This window comes from Capra hircus, chromosome 2 (assembly GCF_001704415.2).
Source record: "Capra hircus breed San Clemente chromosome 2, ASM170441v1, whole genome shotgun sequence".
Lineage (NCBI taxonomy): Eukaryota > Metazoa > Chordata > Mammalia > Artiodactyla > Bovidae > Capra > Capra hircus.
This window is the reverse complement of record NC_030809.1, coordinates 20,130,690-20,155,518: the sequence shown is the minus strand read 5'-3', so window position 1 is coordinate 20,155,518 and position 24,829 is coordinate 20,130,690. Positions and strand designations below refer to the sequence as shown.

The 24,829-nt window shown below is 41.4% G+C and overlaps 1 pseudogene; it reads left to right on the top strand.

Moving 5' to 3' along the window:
- On the top strand, nt 16,946–17,521 carry LOC108633359 (annotated as a pseudogene).

Genomic DNA, 24,829 nt, shown 5'->3' with positions numbered 1-24,829 from the left:
AAACTGAGGAGGTGGCGAGGCAGTAAGGGAATTTTAAGAGTTAGGAGCCCCAAAAAATAGTTTTGGGGGGCTCCAAAAATCACTACAGATGGTGACTGCAGCCATGAAATGAAAAGATGCTTGCTCCTTAGAAGAAAAGTTATGACCAACCTAGATAGCATATTAAAAAGCAGAGACATTACTTTGCCAACAAAGGTCCATCTGGTCAAGGCTATGGTTTTTCCAGTGCTCATGTATGGATGTGAGAGTTGGACTGTAAAGAAAGCTGAACGCCGAAGAATTGATGCTTTTGAACTGTGGTGTTGGAGAAGACTCTTGAGAGTCCCTTGGATTGCAAAGAGATCCAACCAGTCCATCCTAAAGAAAATCAGTCCTGACTATTTATTGGAAGGACTGATGCTGAAGCTGAAACTCCAATGCTTTGGCCACTCGATGCGAAGAACTGACTCATTAGAAAAGACTCTGATGCTGGGAAAGATTGAAGTCAGGAGAAGAAGGGGACGACAGAAGATGAGATGGTTGGATAGCATTACTGACTCAATGGACATGAATTTGAATAAGCTCCAAAGTTGGTGATGGACAGGGAGGCCTGGCGTGCTGCAGGCCATGGGGTCATATAGAGTTGGACACAACTGAGCGACTGAACTGAACCGAAGAGTTAGGAGGCAGACAGGTGATCAGGGCTCTAGGAAACGGGCACTCACAGTCTTCCACACTCCTTTGCGTGTGGCACAAATTGTGCCTACCAGAGTGCAAATTCTCCCTTTGGGTGGAGATAGTAGCATGACAAAGAAGCAGAGGTAACTCTCCGACACCTGCAGGTTTCACCTGCACAGGTGCATTCCTGCGATAAGGCCAGAGAAGGGCTGAGGCAGTTGACCATCCTATATTTCTCAAAGTGTATATCTCTCAAAGTACAGCAGCAAAGCATCTCTGCCAAATGCCAGGTACTTTTGAAAACAAACACAGAAATAAAGCAAGGCCAGTGTCCTTCATCTTTCAGGGGTTGGTATGGAAATAGAGAGATAAAGCAAAGCAAGGAATTGGTGGCCTTTAGCTTACTTTGCCCACGGTCTTGGATTGAGTCCATCCAGCCTGGTTTTGTCTCAGGCCTTTGTGTCATACTGCTGATAAAATACAACTAGTCTGTATAGTTAAGAAAAAACAGTTTCTGCACCAGGGGCCTCGGCTGCATAACATGGGTGATAAGGCCACAATCCTTCAGCAGTTGCACCATAGGATGGCTGTGATTACAAGAAGCTAGGAAACATCAGTGAAAGCATTTAGTAAGCATTGATGGGCTTCCCAGGTGGCTAGTGGTAAAGAATCTACCTGCAATGCCAGAGACCCAGGTTCAATCCCTGGGTCGGGAAGATTCCCCCAGAGGAGGCCATGGCAACCCACTTCAGTCTTCTTGCCTGGAGAAGCCCTCAGACAGAGGAACCTGGGAGGCTACAGTCCATGGAGGTCACAGAGTCAGACATGACTAAAGCGACTTAGCACGCATGCACAAGCATCAGTAGGCCACGTGGTGTGTGGTTGCGGTGTTTTAGTCGCTGAGTCATGCCTGACTCTTGTGACCCCACCGGCTAAAACCCTCCAGGCTCCTCTGTCCATGGGATTTCCCAGGCAAGAATACTAGAGTGCGTTGCCATTCCCTTCTCTGGGGGATCTACCTGACCCTGGGGTTGAACCCAAATCCCCTGCATTGCAAGCAGATTCTTTACTGACTGAGCCACCAGGGAAGTCCCCAGGCCACATGGAATTTACAGTAAAGATCACAGTATATTTCACTATGTTTGTAAATTGTGTGCTGTGCGTTCTTTCTCTTTTTAAGATTTTGTTACTTATGGCACACCAAGCATGAGCATGATATTGTGTTGGTTCTCCCTCTCCCATCCCACTGGGATGGCACAGAGGCATCCACCTGGGTATTATGCATGTACCTGCTTGTGGAACCCTGAGGAACACTGAGTTTGAGGGCTTCGGTGCCAGTTCTACGTCTGGTTTCACCACATGGCTTTCTGGATCTTAGTTCCCTGACCAGGAATCAAACCCATGCCCCCTGCAGCGGAAGCTTGGAGTCTCAACCACTGGACTGCCAGGGAAGGCCCCACACATTCTTTTTACCAGAAAAGCTCCTAATAAATGTATATAGGGATCCTCTTTGATTTCTGGAGAGTTGCACACCAGCACTCAGGTTTCTGGTTTAGGGGAGAAGTGGGGCTGGGTGAGGGGGTCCAGGAGGGTGGGGCGGGGGAGAGGAATAGAAGGAGCAATATCACAAAGAAAATTAAGCTCAATTTTTGACATATTCCCAGATTGTAATATATGGCTTTCAAAAGGGTAAAAAAGCAGAGCCCGCTCAGGTCCCAACCTCGAATTCCATGAGCAACCCTCTTTTCTCTTATTTTCTTTACCAAATCTTAAGTGGACTCTTCATCAGTAAACTGAACCCTACGGGCTAGGTTTCCCAAAGTGTGTCCTGCTAAACAAGAAAGATTTAGGCGGATAAAGTGTTCTGAGGTCACTTGGGTTTGAAATGCTCAAGTTAATGATAAAGTTAATCATGTTTTAATGCAGCCAGAACATCTCCGAGACTTGGTAAAGTGGATTGGATTCTCCCATAGTGAGTAGAGCAGGCAGTATTTCTCTACCACCTCAATCTCAGAGTCTTTTTCTCTGTACACCTGTCTTCCATGATCATTGTTCTCAGGAAGACACTTGGACAAACAGTGCCCCCGTGCAATCACAAAAGGAATGAAAGGTGGCTTCTTCCACTTCTCTGGGCACATTTCTCTTCTTTAAGGTAAAAATGTTTATATTCTTAGATTTTAGTCTAATATTCTAGCACTGTAGGGATGAAAAAGTAAATCTGGCCAAAAAGAAAATAGTCTGGCCAAAGACAGATGAACAAGAGACAGCAAACAGAAGTTTATTGACTTGTGCTTCATACATGTATATGAGAGCACCCAGTGAGGAGCGACCCAAAGGGATGGTGAGAACTTGGCTTATAAACCCCTGTAGGACAAACCGAGGAAAAGGGGTCTTGGGCTTCTGTGCAGGAGAGACAAGTTGTGGTGAGGCAGACTAGGCTTCCAAAGTTGCTCAGTGGTAAAGAATCCACCTCCCTAACAGGAGACACAGGTTCGATCCCTGAGTCAGGAAGATTCCCCTGGAGTAGAAAATGGCAACCCACACCATTTTTCTTACCTGGGAAATCCTATGGAGAGGGGAGACTGCTGGGCTGCAGTCCATGGGGTCACAAGAGTCAGATACACCTGAGTGACTAAACAACAGCAACAAGAGTAACCAGGAAACATGTGGTACACGAGGGCTGTTAGTAGCATTTATTATGGTGCCTTCTCCACCGATAAAAGTTGAGTCCTCCTCTTAATGATACAGGAGAGGAAACATCTCTATAAGTGGAAATTTTCTTTACAAAAGGAAGCTGTATGCCCTGTTTTCCCTGCATCTGCTGTTCTTAAAAGAATCCACATGCCAAAGAGGTTTGGGGGTGGCAGATTTTGATACCTTTCAGCACTTTTCAGCTTCAAAATCTGGTCCGTATTGAAAGCAGCCATTTTCAGCATCAGGTAGAGCGATAGGAAGTCGAGGCTGATGTTTTAATTGCTCTCATATGTTGGCTGGAATGTTTTTTTTTTTTTCCTATGCATTTCTTGATTATATACTATGAAAAGAATATTCCTACATTAAGCAACTCATTTTTAAATCCAGAATCCATTAATTTATAAATGATGATTAAAGAACCTATATGCTCTATCTATATAGGCCCTGAATATTCGCTGGGAGGACTGATGCTGAAGCTGAAGCTCCAATACTTTGGCCACCTGATGCAAGGAACTGACTCATTGGAAAAGACCCTGATGCTGGGAAAGGCTGAAGGCAGGAGGGGAGGGAGATGACAGAGGATGAGATGGTTGAGTGCCATCTCTGACTCAATGGACATGAGTTTAAGCAAACTCTGGGAGATGGTGAAGGACAGGGAAGCCTGGCGTGTTGCAGTCCATGGGATCACAAAGTCAGACATGATGTAGCAACTGAACAACAACAATAGGCTCTGTTGACTTTAAAGAAAAAAGCACAATGTGAGAGTTGCAAGTTAAGTTTGAATTGAGGCCAAATGAGGACTGCAGCCCAGGAGACAGCACCTCAGATAGCTTTGAGGAACTGCTCCAAAGAGGTAGGCAGGAAGGCCAGTATATATGTGATTCTAGTGAAGGGAGGGTACATGCTTGAATCAAGCATATATTCTTCCAGAAGTTTTCTGCTAGACTCATGAAGCTTTCTGCTGGTCATGAGAAACAGTCATCACCAGGAAGGATTTTAGTATTTTCCTAGATACGAGGAAATACAAAGACTTGGGCTCATAAAATCGACTCCAAAAATATGTAACTATCTGAGGACCTGTCTTGCCAGTTCCCCCTGCTACCCACCCCACCACAGCGTGCCTCTTTTCTGCTCTCCACCCTGAACTCCCTTCAGGGGGGTTGAAGGTCAGCAGCTGCGGCAGCACATGATTTAATCCCTGTAAAGGTAGATGGCAAGTGCCCGTGGCAAGTGCCAATTTGTAGTTGCTCCTTCACAGAGATCTTATTACTACCTGCTGGATAGGATTATGCAGTTCTTTAGAAATTTCTGGAGATGTAAGTTAAGCACACATGAAATATTTCTATTTATTAACTGTGTCCAACCCATGGCTATACATCTTGTGGAGGGTTTTATGGATATTCCCAGGAATTAGTGGGGAAAAGGAGAGAGAGAGAAACATAATCTATCTCCCCTCCGCAAAGGCCACAGTGGAAACAATTTCAATGTTTCCTGTATCCCAGGAATGCCATAAGCAGCTCTGTAGACAGCGGATGGGACACTGTTGTCAGATTTGGTAAGCCACAGGCAAAGAAAAGGCAGAAGTGAGGAAGCAGAGAAGACCTCAGTGCTCCACACCAGAGATACCCGGATTCAGAATTATATAGGATGTTTGCTCTAAAAAACATTTGTGGTAGCCTTTCATCTTGCAGATGAGGAAGGGAAACTGAGCCCCAGAGAAGGAACATGTACAAGGACCCTGGGCTGATCTGATGCAGCAGGGCTAAGAAAAGCCTTCACACTCCCAGCTCACTTCTCTGTTGGGCTCTGGCCCCTGGAGGCAGCCGGCAGCCTCCTCCTGTCTTGCTAATGTGGGTCAGGTCTGAATCCACGTGTGGGTCAGAATCGCTTCTACTTGTACTAATAGTCTTTCACTCCTGAGGGTTGAGAGCCAATTTCTGTGGTATTTGCTGACCCTGACTGTTCACCTTTCTTCGAGCCTTTGGTAATGCAATGTAAAGGCCTCAGAATCTATTCACAACAGGAAGCAGTCCGTTTTGCAATCCTTTTCCTAAGTTGAGTTAATAGCTAAGCTCCTGTGGGACACAGAGCAACTGAAATCCTATTATTTAGTCATCAGAAATGGCCCCAGTCCTAGTTTTCATTTCCTTTGAAGCAGCCAACATGCCTTTCTTCTTTTTTTGCTTTTATATAATACAAAATATAAGAATTGTTTTATATCAGGGATATCTTTGATTGACAAGAAAACATGCTTTTAGGCAGAAAATATTTGCAGCTCTTTAAAAAGTGGGTGAGATTAGAATAAGAATTTACCTGTGTAGTTACAAACTACTTAAAATAGATCAGATAAAATGATAATGGAGAGAGTAAATTTGTGAAAGTGTAGTGACAGTCTTATTGAATTTCATGCATCAGGCAATCAATCAATCAATCATTTTGAAACTGTACACATAAAAAACAACAGGAGCTTAGTCCATATTACTTATGTAACTATTTCACAAACAACCTTATGCAATATCAAAGTGAATAGCAGCTTTAAAAATCAGCTGTATTTATAGAGACATGGTTACAAACAATAAAATTCATGCACTTAAGTTTGAGACATTTGGCAAATAAATACATTTATATAACCCTTGTAACCACCACTGCAGTCAAGATATGGAGCTTTTTTGTCAGCCAGAAAGTTCTCTAACGCCCATCTAAGAATAACTTTGAAAGCAAAAGTGAAAGTCGCTCAGCCATGTCCGACTCTTTGTTACCCCATGGACAGTATAGTCCATGGAATTCTCTAGGCCAGAATACTGGAGTGGGTAGCCTTTCCCTTCTCCAGGGGATTTTCCCAACCCAAGGATTGAACCCAGATCTCCCACGTTGTAGGCAGATTCTTTACCAGCTGAGCCACAAGGAAAGGCCAAGAATACTGGAGTGGGTAGCCTAGCCCTTCTCCAGTGGACCTTTTCTACTCAGAAATTGAACTAGGGTCTCCTGTATTGCAGGTAGATTCTTTACCAACTGAGCTATCAGGAAGAGTAAGTTTAGATATGATGATCTTTTACTCCCTATTTTTACAAAATACTTGTTTGTATTTTCTTAAATTTTCTTGCATGACCACAGGACAGTGATCAAAAATAAGGAGATTAATACTAAAATAATGCTACTATCTAATCTACAGACCTTATTAAGATTTTATCTTAAACAATGCAATGCTTGAATTCCGTCATCTTGTCCCTTTGGTCTCCTGTGATCTGGGATGTTTTCTGGCTCTTTCTTTCTCACATTGGCATTTTTGAAGAGCAGAGTCCCATGTTGCTTGCAGATCATCCTTCCACTTGGATTTGTTGGCTATTTCCTCATGACTAGATTAAGTTGCTGAACTTTAGGCAAGAATTTCACAGTAGGGATGCTGGGTTCTTCCTAGAGCACCCTGCTGTTGATTTGAAAAAAAAAAAAAGAAAAATCACAACGTGAGAGTTGCCAGTTAAGTTTTATTGGGGGTAGAACGAGGACTGACATCTATGAGACAGCACCTCAGACGGCTTTGAGAAACCACTCCAAAGATGCAGGGGGGAAGGTCAGTATATATGTGATTTTGGTGAAGGGAGAGTACACGCAATCAAGCACATATTTTCCCAGAAGGTTTCTGCTAGTCTCATGAAGCTGTCTGCTAGTCCAGAGAAACAATCATCACCATGAAGGATTTTAGTGCTTTTCTAGATAGGAGGAAATATAAGAACTGGGCTCATAAATCAGCTCCTGAAAATAACTAAAGACATGTTCTGCCAGCTTTTCCCCAAACACAGAGTGCCTCATTTCTGCTCTCCACCCTGAACTCCTTTCAGCCAATGTTGCAATCAGCAGCTGCAGCAGCACGTGATTTAATCCTTGGAGAGGTAGATGGCAAGTGCCCATGGCAAGTGCCCATTTGTAGTTGACTCTATCAGGAGGCACATGCTGTAGTTTTTATTCCATTGCTGAAGGTTATCTTTGATCATTTGGTTAAGGTATCTTGCAGGTTTCCTCACTGAAAAGTTTGCCATTTTAGCCTTTGTCATTAAAAAGTATTTGGAGGGAATATTCTTTGAGATCCAGTACATTATTTAGTATCTCGACTCATAAACTTTATTCTCTAAAGACAGTAAAATCTCAGTTGGCCAGTGTCAACAAAGTGGACATGTTATCCTTTGCTAAACTCTCCGTTTTGGCTCCCTACAACGTGGTGAAAGGAGAGAACTCAATGCTTTAAAGCTGAGTCAGAAATTCATCTCTCCAAAAGTATTCTCTAGGGTTCACCTGAGGTTCTGAGGTCTGGTCTTCAGTCCTGGCTTCGACTGTATTAACCATCATCACGGATGTTTCAATGCCTCTCTTCAAGGGTTAACTCAACTTTGATGACTCTGCTGTGCTCAGAAAGTGAGGAAAAAAAAAAAGAAAGTGAGGAAAGCTTATATATTTTACCAATGGTTTCAACAATAGATGGAAAAGTGTTAAAAAAAATTCCTGTGTCCTATTTAAACATGAATGGAAGCTTTCTGATTAATAGAGCTTTTCTAGTATATACAGAAATCCAGTTTCATCTTTGACAAATATATTCCTAAAATTAATGTAAGATTTATTCCACATTTAATTTTTATACTTTTCCATATACAAGTGAGATTGTATCAATATACCGTTAGCTTTTTACCACAGTAATTTTCCTTGTCATTTAAACTTCTGGGTTAACTGTTTTTTAAATGAACATTCCTAGAATCCAATCATGTGGTAATTAATGGGCAGGAGTTATGTTCATTCTTTAAAATCATCTTCCAGAATACTTATTTTATTTTGCTGTTTCTTTAGCAGAAGTGTGGGAAAATGTGCTACACATATTTCTCAAAGCTAGGCTGTTACCACTCACCAAAAAAATAAAAACCATCAAAACAACCAGATTCTAAATGCTTACTCATCACTGGGAAAGCTTTTAGAGCTTCACATTTACTGAGGACCCTCCAAGTTTAGATGCTTTCATTATATGTCTAGTTAAATAAGAAATGAAGACCTGAGAGGATATACAGCTGGACTATAACTAGTTTGAGAGTCTGTAGCTTCTTATTCCTTTACAGCCATGGACAGACCAAGGAAAGCAGAGGAAAGCCCACCTCCTTTCTTTCTCAAATAAAATCAGACGGGGAGAGCAGAGAAGCAGCAGTCAATCTGGGAGTGTCTGGATGCTTACTTGGCATTCTCATTCATGAATTGCTCTCCTACTGATTCTCCCCCAAGACCTTGACCAACCAAACCATTGTACTATGGCCCTGCGGTTGTCCACACTCAAGCAGGGACTCATGTGTATCTAAGGCACCTAGATAACTTCCTGAGACACATCAGACAGTTGAATGGACAATTGGATGCTTCAGAGGTTTCATTAATATCCTATGGTACTTTATAGGTGGAAGAGACTTCAAATAATTTAACACAACGCAGCTGCAAAAGGAAGAGGAAAGCGACTCTGAGGAGTTAAATGACTCCTTGACATCATCCACTTATTTAGTTGATAAAACAGGACTAGAATTTATTGCACACTTTTTCCAAGGCAGTATGGACAAATAAATTTGATTTTCACAGGACTGGACAAAAAACAAATTACAGAGAATGTAGAGACTGGTTCCTCATGTTTTTCACTTAACATTGAAACAGCTGAGGTCCCTGGAAGGATTCACCTTTTGCGAATTACAGCTTTTAAGGTCAGAGTCAATGGCTTGTGATGGATAACCTCTGTCAACCTTTGTGTCAAAGTGATGTTCCCCAGGGATCATCCGGAACCTGCTCCATTTAATGACGTTTTCTCATTTTAGAATCAAGTGCATAAATGGCTCTAGGGTCACATCAATTCTGAATCTTTGTTCTTAATATTTCTATCACTTGGAATGCAATCTTCTACATACTAGAATTTTCCTAGTATGAAGAAAGAGGTAGGTCTGGATATAAAACAATGATGAGTAAATTAGAGGTTACAGAAGGAAGACAACAGTCATGTACGTTTTCTCCTTGCATTTTAGTAGCATACAGTAAAATTCAGTTCTGTGAGTTTTGACAAATGCACACAAATACACACTACCACCATAATTGAGACAGAGAAGAGTTTCATCTCACACACACACATGCACACGTTCTTTTGTGGTACCTCGAGACAGTCAACCTTACCTTGTTCCCCTAAACTGCTCTGACTCTCTGGCAGCCACTGATTTATAAGCTGTCACTATAGCCTTTTCCAGGATGTCATAAAAATGGAATCACAGACAGTATAACCTTTTGAAACTGGCTTTTTTTTTTTTCCCACTCAACATAATGCCTTTGCAATCCATCCAAGTCACTGAGTGTACCAATATCTTTTTTCATTGTTAAGCAGTACTCCATTGGGTAGACAGACCTTGGTTCGCTTATCCAGTCCCAAGACAAGAGACTTTAAGGTTATTTTCAGTTTTTGACAATGATAAGTAAAGCTGCTGTAAACATTTGCATACATGTTTTTGTGTGAACATAGGTTTTCCTTTCCCTTAGGTAAAAATGTAGAAGTGGAATTGCTGGATCATGTGGTAAACATGTTTCACTCTATAAGAAACTGCCATGTTTTTCGTAACGACTATATAACAGTTTTAGCTGCTTGACATCCTTACCAGTCATGGCATGGTCAAATTTTCATTTTATTATTCAGTTCAGTTCAGTTCAGTCATCAGTCATGTCCAATTCTTTGCGACCCCATCGACTGCAGCACGCCAGGCCTCCCTGTCCATCACCAACTCCCTGAGTTTACCCAAACTCATGTCCATTGAGTTGATGATGCCATCCAACCATCTCATCCTCTGTTGTCCCCTTCTCCTCCCACCCTCAATCTTTCCCAGCATCAGGGTCTATTCCAATGAGTCAGTTCTTCGCATCAGGTGCCCAAAGGATTGGAGTTTCAGCTTCAGCATCAGTCCTTCCAATGAATATTCAGAGCTGATTTCCTTTAGGATGGACTGGTTGGACCTCCTTGCAGTCCAAGGGACTCTCAAGAGTCTTCTCCAACACCACAGTTCAAAAGTATCAATTTTTCAGCGCTCAGTTATCTTTACAGTCCAACTCTCACATCCATACATGACTACTGGAAAAACCATAACCTTGACTCTATGGACCTTTGTATAGTAATATTTCACTGTGGTTTAATTAGAGTTTTTCCAACTACTAACATTTTTAACACCTTTGCATGTTGGCATATCTTCTTGGTGAAGAATTTTTTTTCGAATCTTTTGCGCATTTTAAAAATTGCATTATTTGTTGAAATTTGAGAATTCTTTATATGGCTCAGATGGTGAAGGATCTGCCTGCAATTTAGGAGACCCAGGTTCAATCCATGGATTGGGAAGATCCCCTGGGGAAGGGAGCAGCTACCCACTCCGGTATTCTTGCCTGGAGAATTCCATGGACAGAGGAGCCTGGTGGGCTACAGACCATGGGGTTGCAAAGAGCTGGACACAAATTAGTGACTAACACTTACACTTTCACTTTCACTATATAGTCTATATAGAAATCCTTTGTCAGATGTATGATTTGCTGTTCATCCTCCTAAAGATGTCTTTCAGAGGACAAAACCTGTTAATGTTGATGAAGTCCAGTTTATTAATTTTTTATGAGGATCATTACTATTTGCATCATATCTAAGAATACATTGACTAATGTGTTGTTTTCAAAAAGTTTTATAAAGTTATGTTTTACATTTAAGCCTATGATCCATTTTTGATTCATTTTGTGTTAGATATGACATGAAAACCTTTAAAACATTAAAAATGCCTCTATGTGAAAATAAAAACAAATATGACAGGTACATTAAGTAGGAGAAAAGATCATAAGATTATATAAGATTTACAAAGAAATGTTGACAGGAACCACAACATTTTATTTCCTTAAAACTAATGAAACTTAGAGTTTGGGGTATGTGTAATTTTCCCTAATCCCCTCACTGAGTGTAACTAAAAGCCCTAGAAATTATGTGCAAAACAAACATAAAAAGACTCTGAAAGCTAAGGAGAAGGCAGAACTGCTAAGAAGCTCAGGGCCAAGAAATAACAGTGTGGTACGTTCTCTGAGTTTTCTTTCTGTTGCATACAGAAGCAGACTTAGAATTGAAGCAGTTGTTAACCTGAAAATGCCAAAAAGCATAGAAAAAAATATCCCAACAAAATCTTCTCCAGCCAAAGGACCTGGAAAGGGACAGCCTAACAAAATGTAATACGTTTAGACAATAACTGCTCTATCCCAGCCAAGCTCCATACTGAAAACTGCACTCTCATCTTCACCCATTTCCAGGCAGTAAAGATTGACTAGGGAGTTTAGACTCTCATCCTTGTGAGCTGTAACCACATGCCCAGAACCCCACTGGCATGGTGTCAGAGAAGGCCAAGTAGGGAGTTAGGACTTACACACCAGCCCAGCAGGCATGAGCCACTCCTCCCCTCCACAATCCTGTGAAGAGTTGGTGGAGCCAGAACCCCACCTGTGACCAGCAGTAACAAGGAACCTCTGTCTCATGTAGCCATGCAAACCTAATGAGAACCTGGACAGTTGTCTCCACTTGGCACAGTGAGGTGGCATCCCCTCTTCCCTTGCCTTCCCAGTATCACAGAAAGTCTGCTAGAGCAGAAAGTTTATATGCGATCCAGAGTTTCGCAACATAACACAAAAAGTCTGATAGGAAACTTCTCATCATACTGGGCAACAGCAAGCAATTACTAACACACATGAAACAAATGAGGACAAAGAGAGCCTCTAGAAAGAAACAGACATTTTCAGATTTAGAAAAGATAAAGGAGAATCAAATACAATTTCTAGAAGGGAAAACTGCAATGATTGAAAATTGTTTTAAAAATCCCAAGTCCATGATTTAACCACAGAATGGAGGAATTAGAGGGAAAAAAATCTGTGAACTGTACATTTGAACACAGAAATGACCAAATTTAGGACTTCCCTGGTAGTCTGGTGGTTAAGAATCCACCTTTCAAAACAGGTGATGCGAGTTTGATTCCTGGTTGGGAAACTAAGATCCCACATACTACACGGCAACTAAGCCTGCGCACACAGCTACTGAGCCCGCGTGCTCTAGAGCCCATGTACTGCAACAAGGGAACCCACCGCAACAAGAGAACTAGAGAAAGCCTGCATGCTCGGTAAAGACCTCGTGCAGGCAAAATAAAATGAAGAAAGAAAGAGAAATGATCCAATTTGGATAGCAGAGACAAAATCGATTGAAGAATGAATGAATGAATGAAGAGCCTAAGGATCCTTTGGAACTATAACAAAAGATTCTACACTCACGCCATTGGAGTCCGGGAAGGGAAGGAGAAAGAAAGCAGGACTAAAAATACTTGAAGAAATAGTGGCTGAAAACTCTCCAAATTTGGCAAGGAGCGTAAACCTACTGATTCGAGAAGCTGACTGAATCCCAAATAGGATAGACCCAAAGAAATCCACGGTGCATTATAATTAAGTCTTGAAAGCAGCCAGAGAGAAATGACACAATACCTGTAGGGGATATATAATTTGCAAGGCAGGATATTTGTCACCAGAAACCACGGAAGACAGAAGGAAGAGGCACAATGTTTTTCAAGTGTTGAAAGAAAAGAACTGTCAATCCCAAGTCCTATATCTATCAAAAATATCCTTCAGAAATAAAGGGGAAATCAAGACATATCCTCAGATGAAAGAAATCTAAGAGACTTAGTTGCCAGCAGACCTACCCTCAAGGAATGACTAAAGGGAGAAAATGATAAAAATAGGGACCTTGGTACTTAAGGAAGAAAGAACATCATAAACAAAACTATGGATTGAAAAAAACAGGCTTGACCTACCCTCTTGAGTTTTCTAAATTACACTTTTCAGAATAAGCAAAAATTATAACACTGTCTAATATGGTTCTTAATGCATATAGAGGCAATATTTAAGATAATAATGTAAACAGGGAGTGAAATGGATGTAAAATGAGGTTGGGGTTCTCCACTTTGTTCATATGGGTTAGATGACAACACCAGTAGATGGTGATAATTTTCCTATGTAATGTAACCCCTAGAGAAACATTTAAAAGGCTAGAAAGAGAGATATACTCAAAGAAATATGGATAAATCAAACTGGGATTCTAAAAAATATTCAGGTAACCCACATAAAGATAGGAAAAAAAAAAAAAAAACAGAAGAGTGAGAAAATGACCATAAAATGCCAGGTTTAATCACTACCTTTTTAATTAATGGCCTAAACACAACAACTTAGATAGAGATTGGTAGTTTGTATTAAGAAACATGACCCAACTACATGCTCTTACAAGAAACTTACTTCACATATAATGATACAAGCATTGAAAGTAGAAGGATGGAAAAAACACATCATGTAAAGATTAGTCAAAGAAAAGCAGGAGCGGCTATGGCAATATCACAGGAAGTAGACTTCAAAGCAAAGAACATCACTAGAGATAAAGAGGGTATTATATAATTAAAAGTAAAGGGGAAGACCAATTCACCAGGAAAACTTAGTGAACCTTCCTAAATATATGCACACCAAGCAAAAGAGCTGCAAAACAGGTGATGCTGAAAGTGTTAGAACTAAAACAAGGAACGGACAAATCCACAATTATAGTTGGAGATTTCAACACCCTGACAATTGATAGAACAGCTAAACAGAAAATCAGCAGTGATGTAGAACTCAACATCAATACCCAACCGAAGCGAACAGATATTTATAGAACACTCTACCTAAAAACATCAGAATATACATTCTTTCCAAGTACCAATGGAACATATACCAAGATAGGTCATATCCTGGGCCACAAAACAGACCTCAAAACATTTGACAGAATCATAATTAAACAAAATGTGTTTTCCAACCACAATGGAATCAAACTAGCAATCAAAAATAGAAAGATAATATGAAAAGCTTGAAACTTTTTGGAAACTAAACAGTATAATGGTAGATAATCCATGGGTTAAAGAAGTCTCTAAGGAAATTTAAAAAAAAATGTTGATGCGAATGAAAATGGAAATACAATGTATCAAAATTTGTCCCCATGAAGATTATAAGACTGTCTATGTAGAAAATCACAGGGGAAAAAAAAGGCAAAATATCTCCTGGCAGTGGTGAAAGGTCATGTGATGCAAGATAAACCTACAACAATCACTTGTATTTCCATATACAAGCAATGAACACATGGACACTGAGATTAAAAGCATAGTACTTTTCACAATAGCTTAAAAGAATGAAATACTTAAATGTAAATCTAGCAAAACATGTACAAATCTTGTATGCTGAAAATCACAAAGCCAATGAAAGAAATTTTTTAAACTCTAAGAAAAAAAATGAGAGGTACACTGAGCATACGGATTGGAATGAGGAAAAATATTCACAAACAGTACATCTGACAAAGGATTGGTATATAGACTATGTTAACAGCTCTCAGAACTCAAAAGCAAAGCAAACACACAAGCAAAAAGCCATCCAATTAAAGAACAGGCAAAAGACTGGAAGAGACACTTCACAAAAGAGGATATTCAGCTGGCAAATAAGCAGCTGAAAAGGACTTCAACATCATTAGTCATGCTGCTGCTGCTGCTAAGCCACTTTAGTAGTGTCTGACTCTGTGTGACCCCATAGATGGCAGCCCACCAGGCTCCCCCGTCCCTGGGATTCTCCAGGCAGGAACACTAGAGTGGGTTGCCATTTCCTTCTCCAATGCATGAAAGTGAAAAGTGAAAGTGAAGTCGCTCAGTCATATCCGACCCTCTGCGACCCCATGGACTGCAGCCTACCAGGCTCCTTGGTCCATGGGATTTTCCAGGCAGGAGTACTGGAGTGGAGTGCCATTGCCTTCTCCGTATTAGTCCTGAATGAAATGCAAATCAAAATCACAATGAGAATTAGGAGTTTGGGATTAATTTATACCTGCTACTATATATAAAATAGGTGAACAATAAGACTCTCCCATTATAGGACAAGGAACTAGACTCAATATCTTGTATAATGGAAAAGAATCTGGAAAATAACATATATACCTGTATAACTGAATCACTTAGTTGTACACTTGAAACTAACACAATGCTGTAAATTAACTCTACTTCAGTTAAAAAACAAACTAACAAATATGATGAGATATCACTAGACATCTAATAGCATGGCTAAACTACAAAATAGTGACAACTCAAGATGCTGGTGTGAATTGCAGATCGCCCATTCACTACAGGTGGATATATGGAATGGTATAGCCTCTCTAGAAAACAGTTTGACAGTTTCTTAAAAAATTAAGCATTCTAGCATTCAGACCCAGCAATTGCAGTCCTGAGCCTTTTTCCCCAAAGAAATAAAGACTTATGCGCATACAAAAAAAACTATGCATGGATATTTGTAGCAAAAATAATAATGTTTATTCAGTTCAGTTCAGTCGCTCAGTCGTGTCCGACTCTTTGCGACCCCATGAATCGCAGCACGCCAGGCCTCCCTGTCCATCACCAACTCCCAGAGTTCACTCAGACTCATGAACATTGAGTCGGGGATGCCATCCAGCCATCTCATCCTCTGTCGTCCCCTTCTCCTCCTGCCCCCAATCCCTCCCACCATCAGGGTCTTTTTTCAATGAGTGGCCAAAGTATTGGAGTTTCAGCTTTAGCATCATTCCTTCCAAAGAACATCCAGGACTGATCTCCTTTAGAATGGACTGGTTGGATCTCCTTGCAGTCCAAGGGACTCTCAAGAGTCTTCTCTAACACCACAGTTCAAAAGCATCAATTCTTTGGCATTCAGCTTTCTTCACAGTCCAACTCTCACATCCATACATGACCAGTGGAAAAACCATAGCCTTGACTAGATGGACCTTAGTAGGCAAAGTAATGTCTCTGTTTTTGAACATGCCATATAGGTTGGTCAAAACTTTCCTTCCAAGGAGTAAGCGTCTTTTAATTTCATGGCTGAAGTCACCATCTGCAGTGATTTTGGAGCCCAAAAAACTAAAGTCTGACACTGTTTCCACTGTTTCCCCATCTATTTCCCATGAAGTGATGGGACCAGATGCCATGATCTTCATTTTCTGAATGTTGAGCTTTAAGCCAACTTTTTCACTCTCCACTTTCACTTTCATCAAGATGTTTTTTAGTTCCTCTTCACTTTCTGCCATAAGGGTGCTGTCATCTGCATATCTGAGGTTATTGATATTTCTCCCGGCAATCTTGATTCCAGCTTGTGCTTCTTCCAGCCCAGCATTTCTCATGATGTACTCTGCATATAAGTTAAATTAGCAGGGTGACAGTATACAGCCTTGACGTACTCCTTACCATTGGGAAAAATGCCGGAAGACTACAGGGGACCTCTTGGTACTATTTCTTCTTTTTTAAATTTTGAATTTATTTCTTATTAAAGGTGTCAGATAACCTTTATTTTTCTCAAGGAAAGGGAGAAGGCATTTCTTTTTTTTTATTTTTAAAAAAATTTACTTTAAAAATCAACCGAGGGATCAAACCGAGGCCCCCTGCCTTGGGAGCACAGAGTCTTAGCTACTGGACTACCAGGGAAGTCTGTCATGTAGCTGTTAAAACAAGGCATCCTTCCCAACATGGCACAGTCGGTTAACATCACCGAGCTGAATCTGCCGCAGCTAGAACCAGCTGGACCAGGAAGTGGAGTTCTTGTCTACGTCCATTGCCCAACTCAAGGTGGTTCAGACCAAGTATGTGGAAGCCAAGGACTGTCTGAACGTGCTGAAGAAAAATAATGAGGGGAAAGAATTACTTGCCCCACTGACGAGTTCTATGTATGTCCCCGGGAAGCTACATGATGTGGAACATGTGCCTATCGATGTGGGAACTGGTTACTATGTAGAGAAGACAGCTGAGGATGCCAAGGACTTCTTCAAGAGGAAGATAGACTTCCTTACCAAGCAAATGGAAAAAATCCAGCCAGCTCTGCAGGAGAAGCATGCCGTGAAACAGGCTGTCACAGAGATGATGAGCCAGAAGATTCAGCAGCTCACAACCCTGGGAGCAGCTCAGGCTACCCCAAGGCCTGAGAGCTTATTTCAGAAATGGGCAGAGGGTGCCTGTTTCTGGGGCCTGGGACTTTGTGGATGTGGTTTCCTGGAATGGGGAAAGAAGAGGGTCTGTGTTTAATGCTAATAAATGAGCCAACTGGAAAAAAAAAAAAAAGGCGTCTTATAATTTCTCGCAGTTTCCCTTTATATAGAGATGTGCAACTGGGGGACTGGAATTCTTCACCAATCTCCCTGGTCATTACCAAAGCTTACAGCCTTTTATACAGAGTGAAGTAAGAGAAAAACAAGTATCCTATATTAATGCATATATAGGGAATCTAGAAAAACAGTACTGATGAACTCATTTACAGAGAAGCAATGGAGATGCAGATATAGATAATGGATTTGTGGACACAGTGAGGGAGGGAGAGGCTAGGAAAAATCGAGAAAGTAGCGTTGACATATATATATATACAGTACTATGTGTAAAATAGATAAGTAGCAGGAAGCTGCTATGCAACACAAGGAGCCCAGCCTGGAGCTCTATGATGACCTAGAAGGGAGGAATTGAGGTTAGAGGAGGGTGGCTCAAGAAGGAGGGAGGGAATATATATATATATATATATATATATATATATATATTTATGGCTGATTCACACTGGTGTACAGCAGACACCATCACAGCATTGTAAAGCAATTATCCTCCAATTAAAAATAAATAAATGCACAGGAAAAAAAACTTAATATGTAACTTACCCCATCAATCTCTGTATTATTTCTTAAAACTGTGTATGAGTCCACAATTATCTCAACATTTAAAAATTAGTTTTAGAAATGACTCTAAAGCCAAAATGGCAATGTTAATATTCATTTAAAAAATGTGTTGAGTACACAAGTACCTAGTGCATAATTTTCTGTATTTTTAATGTATGAATTTCCTTTATTTAAAAAAAAGCTCCAAGACTTAGGTTAAAGGTCACCTCTGCTCAAAATTATTGTCAGAATTACATTAACTGCTCTTTCTCCCTGATTCTCTGGAGACAGAACCAGTATATCTTCCTAGGACCAAGTTATTCATCTTTCATTGCACCTCTTCCCATAACCCCCATACTTAGTCCAATGGTTTAAACGCAATTATTATTGTTACTGATACACACACACAAACACACACACATTTAGCTGTTATCCTAGGGTTCAACATTAGAAAGAGGGAAGACAAAACCCACACAACTTGGATCTTCATTTCATACAGAAAACAAAGCAGGCCAAAACAAATACAAGTCACAGAAATTCAAAGAAACCATACGGGTATTAAAAAGTACCCACAACGTGCTTTTCTCTAAAGTACTTTGCCCAGGAGGACAAAATATGGTTTGTGGGGTAGAAATTGTGTTTTTGTTCCTTTGATGCTGGCTCTCCTCTATTTGTATCGTGTAAATAGAACGCTTTCGGTGTCCAGTAACACACACTGAATTCAACTGGCTCATATTGACACGAGAAACTCTCTTGGCTCCCACAGCTGGAACATTCACAGGACACAGTCAGGGCGGACTGAATCCACAAGCTCGAGTTCCATTTCCAGGGGCTCTGTGTTCCCCTAGGGGCTGAGTTCATCTGTAGGAGAATATTGAGAAGTTCTGGCAGAAAAGACCCTCTCTTTCTCTCACTTTCTCCTTAGAGTGAGGACACGGCAGATTGCCCCAGAAAACCTCTCCTTTCATCCCATCAGCTCCCAAGCCCATCACTGAACCAGCTCCCAAGCCCATCACTGAACCAGCTCCCAAGCCCATCACTGAACCAGCTCCCAGCAGAGGGGGATGGGATTGGCCACAGACCAGCCTGGTCCTTCTCCCATCCTGGAAGTTGAACTGCTCCTGAGGACCTGAGAGTTGTCCTGAGCAAAACTCAGGTTGTTCTGATTGGGTGATGAGGCTAATAAAAAAATCCATCCCAATCCCCCCGTCAGCCCTCCCTCATGCTGTGGCTTTGACTTATTCCTCTCTCTTTCTGCAAATTTATTGTTTTGTTTCTATTAATTGTGTGATAAAGTGAAATTGAAAGTCGCTTAGTGGTGTCTGACTGTTTGCGACCCCATGGGCTACAGTCCGTGGAATTCTCTAGGCCAGAATACTTAAGTGGGTAGCCTTTCCCTTCTCCAAGGGATCTTCCCAACCCAGGGATTGAACCCAGGTCTCCTGCATTGCAGGTGGATTCTTTACCAGCTGAGCCAACTGGGGTTTAAAACTCTGAGCTGACTTGCATTTAAGACAAGAAAAAAGGACTTCCCTGGGGGGCCCAGTGGTTGAGAATCCGCCTGTCAATGCAGGGGACATGGGTTTCTACCTTGATCCCAGAGGGTTCCTACCTTGATCCCAGAGGGTTCCACATGCCGAGGAGCAGCTAAGCCCAGGCGCCACAACTACTGAAGCTCTGCACCTGGAGCCTGTGCTTTGCAACAAAGGAAGTTGCAGCAGTGAGAAGCTCGCGCACCCCGGTGAAGAGAAGCCCCTGCTCGCAGCAACTAGAGAAAACCTGCACACAGCAACGAAGACCCAGTAGAGCCAAAAAGAAAGAAAGAGAGAGAAAAACTTTCTCTCACATGCCTTCTGTCCACGAGGATATATGCTAAAAGGCCTCGGGCTGGAGCCAAAGTGGGCATGTTACCAACTGAAACGTCACCAGGAGGGTGAAATGTCACAGGCTCATGGGGAAATGACCCAGGCGGAGCTTCAATTCCAAGTGAACAGAAAGCCAGAGAGTGCCCCGTACGTAATAGGAAGACGGGATCTGTCACCTAGCAGAGCCCCTTAATGTCTCAGGGGAAGTTGGTGAGTTTCCCTAAAACCAATGCAGAGGCTGGATGACTCCACAAAGAGGCTGGGGGCAAACCTAGATGCAGCGGTGGTATGGGTTTCAAACACATCAAACGTTCAAGCTACATCCAGGGAGAGCAGGAAATCAGCCAGGAAGGCAGGCGAGGGGAGTGCTGCATTCCTGTTTTAAGATTTAAAGGGAACAGTGAGAGACTTCCCAGGGTGAGGGTGGGCAGTCCAGCGGTTAAGAATCTCCCTGCCAGTGCAGGGGACACGGGTTCGATCCTTGGGTCTGGAAGATCCTCTGGAGAAGGAAATGGCAACCCACACCCGAATTCATGCCTGGGAAATCCCATGAACAGAGGAGCTGGTGAGCTGCCACCCACGGGGTTGCAAAGAGTTGGACACGACTAAGCGATGGAGTAGGCACACAGGCAGTGAGAATGTTCTACGCGTTGCAGGGCAACTAAACCCGTGTGTCACAACTACTGAGCCTGTGCTCTAGAGCCTGCCTCTGCAGTAAGAGAAGCCACTGCAATGAGAAGTCTATGCACCACATGCATAGACTAGAGAGTATGTGCATGGACAGAGAGAGTAGCCGTTGCTTGCTACAACCAGAGAAAACCTGCACGCAGCAATGAAGACCCAGTGCAGCCATAAATAAATAAATAAAGGAAATAGTGAGAGTAAAGCAATTTGAAGCAACAAAATATTCCAGGCTATCAGAGCAGGTCTGCGGGCTCTCTAATGAATACCCTAGTTTCACACTGTCTCCATGGATTTGCAGGATCAATGTTAGTTTAAGTCTCCAATTAATTTCACTAAATGGAACCCTTCTTGTAATGAAAGAAAAACAGCTACAGAACTCAAAATGAACTTGGGGGCTTGAACTAAAAGCAGGTAAACAGAGAAAGAATCACTGAAGGCTGGGGTAAATGTTATTTAATGTCTGTGACTAATATTCAGAGATTATTTTCCTTAATTTTCATTCTAATTTACTTGGAATTGCCTGACATATTTATGGGACTGGCCTGGTAAAGATTTAGTGGTGATATAAAGTACTGTGAACTCTGATAAAAAGGAAAAAAAAAGGGAATTGGGGCACAGAAAAAAAAAATTTTTTTTTCTCTATTCTCTGAAAATTTCTAAGAGAACACACGAAGAACTATTTATAGTGCTTGTTTCTGAGCAATGGGGCTGGAGGTTGGGTAGGCCGAGAAAGGAAACTGTTTTCACTACCATTTAGTGTGATAGACATTTTTTCATTTGTCATGAGATTATGTGACTATTGAAATTCGTACAAATTCAATAAAAATAAAAGGAAAGCAAAAGAGCTTATTAAATGTATTCCTGGTTTAAAGGGAAAGGAGTGGATTTATCAGTTCCTAGTTTTGCTATGATGAGTGCTATCACTGTGAAGAATTCGTGCTTGAGTTCTCCTGGGCAGCCTCATTTTCAGTAGGGAGGAGTGTGGGCGACTGATTTTAATAACAAGAAAGAATGAAGATTCTAGACTGAGTGCTTTGTAAAGATGCTTCACATTTGAACTAGAACCATGGAGTCCCTACTAAGCCTTAGTTTCCCCCTTCTCATAAGTACCCTAGGAAATGCTGGAAGATGGGACATAGTTCATTAGGAGATGTAATACAGTTGTAACTGAACGCAAGTGAGAGATTCTAATTTAATTTAGCCTAATAGCACACAAAGTTTCAACTCGATTCTGTTTGAGACGGGGGAGAAGGAAGAAGGTCATAGTCAAGGCACAGTTTCAAAGAAGGGATGGCTGCCTCATAGGCCACGAGTTAGCAGCTGTCATGCTTCAAACGCACACGTGTCATTCTGTTACCGAAACCAATGAGCTAACAAAATCCCAGGTTTTTAACAAGGATTTGCAGTGGATACAGCTTGCTTCTCACACTTTCAAAGCCTCTGAGCTAATCTGGAATATGTAACAACTCCTTTGGTCTTTGAAAATATTAACTCAGATTAGATTCGCAAACCTAGAAACTCAAAGCAAGCAAAATATTATGATACGGGAGAACGTGAAGCCAATATATTTCTAATACTGCTTGTTTTTCCGATGCTGGTATTTTGGTAACAACTCATAACTGTTTTAAATGTTTTATCCCATTTTTCCCTTTATAGCCTTCCCTGACCTGGAGTATTAAAATATACATTGCAAGTGAGACTAAGGCCAGTATTAAAATGCACAGCAAGTTGGGGGTTGAACAACCCCCCAGGAAGTTTCTGTCAGCCAAGGACCTTTTGAACCTGCAGAAACAAAACTTTGGTTTCTCTCTCTCCTCTCCTTTCCTTACCTTGTCCTTATTCTAGCCCTCCACTCTATCTTATATTCTCTTTTTCTTTCTATGAAAGTGAAAGTGTTAGTTGCTCTATTGTGCCTGGTGCTTTGTGATCCCCGTGGATTATGGCCTGCCAGGCTCTTCTGTCCATGGAATTCTCCAGGCAAGAATACTGGAGAGGGTAGCCATTCACTTTTCCAGGGGATCTTCCCGACCCAGGGATTGAACCTGGTTCCCCTGCAATTTAGGCAGACTCTTTACAATCAGAGCCACCAGGGAAACTCTTCCTTTCTAAACTTCCTAGAAAAGAATGGATGATGAGTATGATTTGGGGTGAGGGCAGGAGGATATTTGTTGAGTACTCCGAGGAGTTTGTTTTTTTTACTAAATATTTTTCACCTAAGGTTTTGAGTTTAAAGATTTAGTCTGCCTATAAAACTTTGAAGAATGTGTAGAAAGAAAAATATAAGCTTCTAATGAACAGTAAGATACTAATGGTTTAGGAAAATATGGTGGTTTCTTTTTCCTTAAGCCTATAACGGTTCCTTTTCCTAAAGTCTCTGGAATGTTACTTACTGGATCTGGAGTCTTTTAAAATTTGACACAGTCTAAAACTCCTAGTACTTACTTGTTTATCTGTCTTAGTTCTGGCATGTGGGATCTAGTTCCCTGACCAGGGACTGAACCCAGGCCCCCTGCTTTGGGAGCACAGAGTCTTTGCCACTAGACCACCAGGGAAGTCCCCCCAGTCTAACTCTTGAAATAACTAGAAAAGGAGCTTTTGTTTTCTCTCTATGATTGTCAATATTTGCTTATGTTCTGAAAAAGAACCAGAGTTAGTAGGAATTTCATTTGAAATAGTTCATTCTGGAACAGCATATGTTCTTTGGTGCCATATAGTCAAGCAACTCTGCTTTGTTTGGAGCTGAGTAAATAGCTAAACTTCAGGAAAAAAGAGTTAGAAAAAGACCTAAACCAGAGTTTCTCAACTTGGGGACTACTGACAGTTGAGGCCAGACAATTCTTCATTGCTGGGAGGCTGACTTGTGCAATGTAGGGTGTTTAGCCACAACCCTGGCCTCAACCCACTGGATGCCGGTAGCACCCCACCCTCTCCTGAGTTGTGATGATCAAAAAGGTCTCCAGATATTGCCAAATGTCTCCTGGGGACCCAACATGCCCCCAGTTGAGAACCACTGACCTAAATTTAGCCATGTCATTGTTTCTTGAACAGTCTCTGGGAGTTATTTCAGAAACACTCAAAAATTAAAAACGGTAGAGGGAAACATTTCAGACGCCTCTAGAGTTTTGTAAGATGATGTGTCTGTCTCTCCCAGGAGACCTAGGCCTGCTCCAGGAATGGACTTTGATGATCTAATAGATCTCTTTCCTGTCTCAGTATTCTGGCTAATGACAGCATAATCAATGTGCCGATGCTGAAAACATGCTGAGAAAACAATGGGAACCGGGTCAGCTTCTCCTGGAGAAAGATCTCCTTTTTAGTAGCTTGGGCCAAACACAACATTGCAGTGTACATTTTTCATAAGGCAGAAAATGTTAATGATTCAGATGAAATAAAAAGTCATCCTTTTTTATTGTATTCAAGTTCAGCACACATTTGTACATAGATGGAGCTAAGATACAGTCACAAAAGGAAAGCTCTTGAAATATGTTGCCAGGTGGCTTAAAAAAATCACAGCCAAATCTATACATTCAGTTTGGCAGGAAAGTGCTTTCTTTCCTTTTTGGGCAAGTCATCACACTATGCTTCCTAGATTCAGCAGAATTATGAAATGCAGAAATTGACACTTTGAGGCAAAAAGGAAACCATTCCCTCCCCTCCCCCCTTTCTTTCCTTCCGTTTTCTTCTTTTTTTTTAAATTACAGTGTTCATGTGTATCAGAAAAGTTGATTCAACACATCTGGATTGTGAAATCAAGCATGAGGCATGGATGTGTCAGTGCAAGTATTACACACTGTTAATGTTCCCTTGAACACTTAAAATCAAATGGCTGCCTTAGCAAGTTCTGTAAAGAAGGGAGTCTGGATTTTACGAGTTTCTCTGTAGCCTGCAGAACTTTTCATATTATACGAGCCAAGGACAGGTATTTGGTTGTAAACACTAACTATTATTCCACGAAATGCTTCCTTAATGGGATGCCTGGCCCACTGGCTGCTCCATCCACGTAGCTTTATATGTCTGAAAACATCTTCTTCTACTTGGATTGTCAAGAGAGGGTCACCCAGGTAACCGGCTTACTGAGAAAACTTTCTCTAATAAAGTGAATGACAGCCCCAGAATGATTTCTAAGCCTGTAACAGAAGTTACTGTTAAAAGAAGTTTCACCTGC